General features: G+C 41.0%; 1 pseudogene; it reads left to right on the forward strand.

Moving 5' to 3' along the window:
- The first annotated feature begins 5,190 nt into the window (after nucleotides 1–5,190).
- On the forward strand, nucleotides 5,191–5,460 carry LOC142441396 (non-histone chromosomal protein HMG-14 pseudogene; annotated as a pseudogene).
- The last annotated feature ends 2,626 nt before the right edge of the window (nucleotides 5,461–8,086 follow it).

Here is an 8,086-nt window from a genome sequence, read left to right on the forward strand (position 1 = left end):
CCTATAGTCTATTTTTACTCATCCCTGAAAACAGTGATGAAAAGATGAAGTACCTCATTTCATGGAAAGAGTTGGAGGATATTATGGGTGAAGGTAGCCAAGCACGAAAGGACAAGTACAATATGAGCCCACTGAGGTAAGTTTGAACAGCAGAATGGGCACGGAGGAAAAAGCACGTAATGCACAGTTCACAGGATAAGGACCAAAAGAAATAAAAATGATGCAGATAGCATCGGTGTTGAAAGCCATCCCCCCCCCGCCCCTCCCCAATATGCCTTTAAGGACGAGGGAGGAGGGAATAAAAAGATGGCAATGGGGAACGAGGGCACTAATCTACCCCCCCCCCCTATATGACAGCACTGCAGAGGACAGCACTGAAGAAGCAGTCCAGGAGAGAGGTCAGTAGGTCCCGCCGACATGGGAGAAAACGAAGAGAGGAGTGCAACAGACCATCAATGAGAGCGAAGCCATGAAGCCTCTGGGGAATCCTGATTGTAGACTTTTAACTGCTGGGAACCTCATCTGAACCTGCTGGGAGTTACACACAAGAAGGCCACCCTGAAAGTCTAAAGGTGGAATGGGGCAGTGTGTGTGTGTGTGGGGGGGGTGGGACCACTCCATCCTGGGTGGCAGGAAGAACAATGAGGACCTGTGCGAGGTGCACCTTACAGCCAAGAATGCTGAGGACTAAAAGAGCGTCAATGCTGTTGGGTAAACTGGGTCCTGGGATACGGAACCCTGAGAGAAATGGGGACTGGACTGATGGATAATCATGTCCTCTCTATTTCACAGAGAGATACTTATCTACTCTGGGTCAGGATTTCAAATAGGCACAGAAATATTTATATGGCCTTCTTTCTATTAAGTAAAAGAAAAAGCAGTTTTATCTTCCTTTCTTTTGGGTATTTATCTATTTAAGCTAGTCAAGGTAAGCAAGGACAAGGAGACAGTGATTGGGCTGTGGGTTCTGGGTGTGTGTGGGAGAGGAGGAAGTGGGGGAGGGGAGCGGAGCGCTTACAATGACAGGATAGGGGAATAGCAAGGATACTAAAACAAGCAGTGAGGAAGATGTAGCATTCTTGGCCCTGTTTGAATAATTAAAATGTGTCCAAGAGGAATTAGTAATGGGTGAACAACAAATAATCATGATGATCAGGTAGGAGGAAAGGAAAAAGAAAAGAGGAAGGAAGAAGAAAATAAAATTTTATATATATACATATATACAGGAATAAATATAGATGTGTGTATATGTAACTACATAAAGATAAAAGTATGGATCTATCTCTCTATGATCTATATATAACAAGGAAGCAGATGGACTTTGGGCCTTGAGTTACCTAGCTTATTGTGCCAACCTAGCTGATAAACACATGTGGGTTTAATTGAAGGGCAGAGCGAGAAATGGCTCGGTGAGCCTTGCCTTTCAAGTTCGTAGGTCTCTTGCTTTGTGATGGTTGGACCAGAGTGCAGCTGCCTTAGCCAGTTCCCTGCTTTAGATGGAAAGGCTCACTACCTGCAAGACATCCCTGAGGAGAAGCCATGTGGACCTACCCAGATGCAGCCCTGGGTGCTGGAGCAGCCGTGTGGAGACCCCTGCCAGCACTGAGATGCTTGCACATTCATGGACTCAGCTTTCCTCCTGCAGTCAGCATCATTGTGTCTGTTTTGTGAGATGGAGGAGGACTTTGTGGATTGGTGTCGGACATATGGGTTAATGTTGGACTTGTGGGCTTGGACAGCACTGGGTTGGGATTTTTTTTTGATGTGCACTTAACCTTTATATAAAACTCTCTCTTATACATGAGTTTCTGTGTACCCAGACTTTTTAAAGTACCCAGACTAACAGAGGCCTGTACTCAAATCCTACCTTAGTACAAGAACAGCTTCTTCTAATAATTTGCCATTGTATGATACTCACCTTCCTAACATGATTGTTGAAGACAAAATGGGTGCATAAGTAAATGTGGTAAAGAAAGAGGATAATGCTTGGTTACTAAAAGATATAATGTCTGGGGTGTTACAGGCTTGAAGTTAAACAAACAGCCATCAAGCAGGTACGTAACAAAGCTCCCATGGAAGAAGCACACCACATGTGTGATCATGAGGTGTTCATGGGAATAGCTATCAAACCAAAAATAATAAAAATAATAGCATAATAATGAGGTCTCCTGGGGAATAAGGGGGAAGAGTGAGGGATAAAGGGGAGCTGATATCAAGGAGTTCAAGAAGAAAGAAAATGTTCTGAAACTGATCACGGCAGTAATTGTACAGTTATGCTTTATCTAATTGAATTACGAATTGTTACAACATCTGTAAGAGCTCCCAATAAAATATTTCTTAAAAAGAATTAAATGGAGTGCAAAAAGATCAATATCCTAGTCATCAGTGACCTGAAATGTCTGCCATTGGCATTTTGGATCAGAAGTCAATATGGTTTACTGTGCTGAGGTGGCACAATGAGGAAGAATAGTATTACATTAATTGTCAAAACGGACATTTCAAAATCTACAATACTGGCTGTGATAGGATTATATCTATCTGCCTTCAAAGAAATCCAATCAATACAAACAACCAATAAAGCTAATGATAAAGATATTGAAGAGTTCTACCAACGTCTTCAGTTGGAAGTTGATCAAAAATTCTATAAAAATGCATTGAAACTTAATGGTGATTGAAATGCAAAGGTTGGAAACAACAAGTAAGGATCAGTAGTTAGGGAATTCAGGGTGGATGATACCTTCGGGACCAGGGGTGTGAGGGGCGATACTGGGAAAGTAGAGGGTGAGTGGGTTGCAAAGGGGGAACTGATTACAAGGATCTCCATGTGACCTCCTCCTGGGGGGATGGACAACACAGAAGGGGGTGAAGGGAGACGCTGGATAGGGCAAGATATGACAAAATAATAATCTATAAATTATGAAGGGCTCATGAGGGAGGGGAGAGTAGGGAGAGAGGGGAAAAAAGAGGACTTGATGCAAAGGGCTTAAGTGGAGAGAAAATGCTTTCAAAATGATTAGGGCAAAGAATGTACAGATGTGCTTTATACAATTGATGTATGTATATGTATGGATTGTGATAAGAGCTGTATGAGCCCCTAATAAATGTTTTTTTTTTAAGAAAATGTGGTTTTGGTAATAGAAAAGAGATTGCATGATAAAATTGTGAAAGATTAATTACTTGTTCATAGAAAATTAAAACAAGTTAACAAGACCCAAAATATGACCTTCAGTCTACTCCAGCTGAATTTTGAGAGCATTTCAAGAACAGATTTGCTGCATTGAACATTAATGACAGAAGACCTGAAGAGCTGTAGGAGAACATCAAGAGCATCATGCATAAAGAAAGCAAAAGGCTTCTGTGATCACAAGGTATCAACGGGAATGTATCAGAAGTTCAAAAACAAGCAATCAAATTGATGTGAAGGAGCTTAGACAAAGTGGAGACCCAAAAAGCACCTGTAAAACAATTGGTCAGTCCCTCATAGAAGGGCCACAACAAAGGGAAGATATATCTAGGGTGTAATATAGCATTCATGAAACAGTTAACTATCCTCTAATACTTTAATATTTCCTCTCATTAATATTATGATCTTAGTTTTACCTCATTAATCTTGTTAGACCCACTTATGGTCATTTGTATGATTATAATAATTTGATTATAATAATTCATATATAAATATGAATATAATAATTATAAATTCAAGATAGCTAATCCTTTCAGAAATAGTAACAGGAGTAATGATTCCCTGAGGACACAGGAAGAGGGTGGGTAACGGGAAGAATGGGGAATTGATCACTGCATAACTCCACTCAAGGGAAATGAATACTAGAATTGCAGGTGAACCAACAATAGTACTAGTAATAAAATATATAAAAATAGTAATAATAATATATAATATAATAATAGGGTTCCTGGGGTTTGAGGGGAGCAGGGGGAGGGATGGGTTAAGGGGCTTAAAGAGCTCAAGAAAAAAGAAAATATTTTGAAAATTATGGTGGTGGCAATTTTATAATTATGCTTGATCTAAATAAATTTATGGATTGTTATAATATCTGTAAGAGCTCTCAATAAAATGATTTTAATAATGAAAGGAAGAAAAAGGCATTAAAATGAGGTGAAAGAAAAAATATCCAAGTGAATCTCAGAAGAGACTCTTCAATGAGTTCTTCATTGTTGAGTAGCTAAGTAATATGGAAGAAATTATTAAAAAATGAGCAGAATAGAAAATCTCAAAGGGAAGTGAGATAAGACCAAGCAAGTATTATAATGGAATTTGCAAAGACCTAGAGTTAGAAAACCATGAGGGAAAAACACACGCATCATATGTCAAATTGCAAGCCTCAAATTGAAATCCTGAAAGATTTTATGGGCAACATATTGCATGATGCAGGAAGCAATACAGATAAATAAAAAACAAATTATTGAAAAAAATACACAGAGTTACTTCACCCAAAGGAGCCAAATTCACATTCATTCATTTCAGGAAGTATCATATAAGCAAGAACCAAAGAAATAAGTTTAAGCTGCACTGAAAGCATTAGTGGAAAACAAGACTCCAGGAATTGCTGAAATATCAATTGAAATGTTTCCAAAAAACTCAGGAAGCACTGCAAGCACTTACAGTCAATGGCAGGAAGTGTGGCAGACCGCTACTTGGCCAACTGTTTGGAAGAGATCCACAGTTTTACCCATTCCCAAGAAAGGTAAACCAACAGAATTCTCCAACTGAAGAACAATATCATTGATATCACATGCAAGTAAAAGTTTGCTGAGGATCATCAAACAATAAAACTGCCAGAGGTTCAGATAGGATTCAGGAGAGGAAGTGGAACAAGGATTATTGTTGTTGATCTAAGATTGGTCTTGTCTCAAAGTAGAGTATACCAGAAAGATGTTTACTTATGCTTTTTTGACTATGCCAAGGAATTTGACTGTGTGGATCACAACAAATTATTGATAACTTTGAGAAGAATGGGAATTCCATCCCACTTCACTGTACTCATGTGCAATTGTATGTGGATCAAGAGGTAGTTGTGTGAACAAGATGTATGTCAGGACTGCCCCCGCCACGGGTCCTAGCAGCGTGGGCAGCGGGGGGCAGAGCGGCAGCGCCAGGCAATCCAGCGTCGAGAAGGCCCTCGGTGCCCCGCGGTCCGAAGGCGTCCTGCAAGCGCCCTCCCCACAGCCACGATGCCCAAGAGGAAGGTCAGCTTGGCCGAAGGGGTGGTAAAGGAGGAGCCCAAGAGGAGATCGGCGAGATTGTCAGCGAAACCTGCGCCAGCAAAAGTGGAGACGAAGCCCAAAAAGGCACCAGGAAAGGATAAATCTTCGAACAAAAAAGTGCAAGCAAAAGGGAAGAGAGGAGCAAACGGAAAGCAGGCTGGAGCAGCTGACCAAGAAGCTAAAGAAGACTCACCTGTGAAAACGGAGAAACGGAAACGAGGAGAGCGCAGCCTCTGATGAAGCCGGAGAAAAGAAGCCCAGTCTGATTCATGTTTGTCATGTCTCATCAGTGGGCCCTGTTGCCTCCCTTCTTGTACAATCCAGAGGAATATTTTTATCAACTATTTTGTAAATGCAAGTTTTTTAGTAGCTCTAGAAACATTTTTAAGAAGGAAATCCCAATTCATCCCATTTTTTTAAGTGTAAATGCTTTTTTTAAGACGTGAAATCATTTACTGGTTGCTTATTTTTTAGTACAACCAGAAAATAGTGGGATGTTAAATTGTGGGAAGATTTGACTGTCTTGGGTGTCAACATAACATTCCATGGGAAGGGGGGAAGTTTTTGTATCCCTAATACAAAACATTCTTAATGGCAATTTGGAGTCATGCATTTGTATGACTTGAACATTTAAAACTTTGTTTCCACATTTGTTCTCTTAATAGAACTGTGTCTGAAACCATTCTGCCATTATGGCTCTGGTCAGAACTGTGCATTCTGTAACAGCTTTGGTCGTGGTAGTCCAGTGTTCCTGATCACTTTGTTACGTGCTGTGAAGGATTGAACATTTGAGTGTGTAGTGTGTGACATTGAATTGTGAATTAGTGGGATTTAAGATGTAAGTTTACCAGCATTTGAAGATAATGGTCCTTGACAATCTCTTTTTAAAAATTTGCCTCTAAATTTGAAGCTGGAAAGTCACTGGAATTTAGAAACAAATTTTATCTACATGCCATTTTAGGATTTTGGTACATGCATTAAGGATTGTGTACAAATTGTTCATAATGTCTCTGTACTGATCTCAAAACCAATAAAATGCCAGTTACAAAAGAAAAAAAAAGATGTATGTCAGGATTGTATTGGACTGCTGACCACAGGTAGGATGTTGAAACCCATCAGAGGCTCTGTAAAATAAATGTGAAGTTGTCTGCTCCCATAAAGATTTACAGTCACAGAACCCCTGCTCTCACTATGCATGAGAATCCACTGAATGGCAGTAAGTTTGGCTATTTTTTTTCTAGTGAGTGAGTGAGTGAGAGTGAGCAAGCGAGTGAGCGAGTGAGAGTGAGTGAGTAAGAATGAGTAAGAGTGAATGAGAGTGAGAGCGAGCGAGCCAGTGAGTGAGAGTGAGTGAGTGAGTGAGTGAGTGAGAGCGAGTGAAAGTGAGTGAGTGAGTGAATCAGAGAGTGAGTGAGAGAGTGAGTGAAAGTGAATGAGTGAGTGAATCAGTGAGTGAGTGAATCAGTGAATGAGTGAGTGAGTGTGAGTGAGTGATTGTGAGTGAGTGAATCAGAGAGTGAGTGAGTGAGTGTGAGTGAGTGTGAGTGAGTGAGTGATTGTGAGTGAGTGAATCAGAGAGTGAGTAAGTGAATCAGAGTGAGTGTGTGAGAGAGCGAGTGAGTGAGTGTGTGAGTGAGTGAGTGAGAGTGAGTGAGTGAGTGTGAGTGAGTGAGTGTGAATGAGTGAGTGAATCAGAGAGTGAGTGAATCAGTGAGTGAGTGAGACAGTGAGTGAGTGAGAGTGAGTGAGTGAGTGAGTAAGTGAGTGAGAGTGAGTGAGAGTGAGAGTGAGAGTGAGTGAGTGTGCGTGAGTGAGTGAATCAGAGTGAGTTTGTGAGAGAGTGAGTGAGAGTGAGAGTGAGTGAGTGAGAGTGAGTGAGTATAGTGAGTGAGTATAGTGAGTGAGTGAGTGAGTGTGAGTGAGTGAGTGAGAGAGTGAGTGAGTGAGAAAGTGTGAGTGAGAGTGAGTGGATCAGTGAGTGAGTGAGTGAATCAGTGAGTGAGTGAGTGAGAGTGAGAGAGTGAGTGAGCGAGTGAGTGAGAGTGAGTAAGAGTGAGTGAGTGAGTGTGAGTGAGTGAGTGAATCAGAGAGTGAGTGAATCAGTGAGTGAGTGAGACAGTGAGTGAGTGAGAGTGAGTGAGAGAGTGAGTGAGTGAGAGTGAGTGAGTGAGTGAGTGAATCAGAGTGAGAGAGTGAGTGAGCGAGCGAGTGAGTGAGTGAGAGTGAGTAAGAGTGAGTGAGTGAGTGAGAGTGAGTGAGTGAGTGAGTGAGAGTGAATGAGTGAGTGTGAGTGAGTGAATCAGAGAGTGAGTGAATCAGTGAGTGAGTGAGACAGTGAGTGAGTGAGAGTGAGTGAGTGATAATGAAAGTGAGAGTGAGTGAGTGAGTGAGTGAGTGAGTGAGTGAGAGTGAGTGAGTGTGCGTGAGTGAGTGAATCAGAGTGAGTTTGTGAGAAAGTGAGTGAGTGAGTGAGAGTGAGTAAGAGTGAGTGAGTGAGTGAGTGAATCAGAGAGTGAGTGAGTGATGAGTGAGCTGGGCTATTTTTTTAAGGCTCATGAAACTGACACTTTTAGCGTTCTTCAACAATCTATTTCATCTTCATTGGCATAGAGCCATCTTTGTTTCATACGTTTCAATGAATTAGGTGTGGCTATAAAACTGCTCTACCCCATAGAATGTGCACTGAAAAGTACTCAAATTAGCTATTAAAAACCTTCAAAAATAATTTTACTATGACAATTTGGGGCTGCCACAAGAGGGAATGGATATAATAGAAATTAGTGATAATGCAGTACTCAGGGCTGAAGTGGTGGCTGAGTCTCACCTTATAGAAAGATTTTTTCTTTAAAAAATATTATTAATG

This window comes from Tenrec ecaudatus, chromosome 2, assembly GCF_050624435.1.
Source record: "Tenrec ecaudatus isolate mTenEca1 chromosome 2, mTenEca1.hap1, whole genome shotgun sequence".
Classification (NCBI taxonomy): Eukaryota; Metazoa; Chordata; class Mammalia; order Afrosoricida; family Tenrecidae; genus Tenrec; species Tenrec ecaudatus.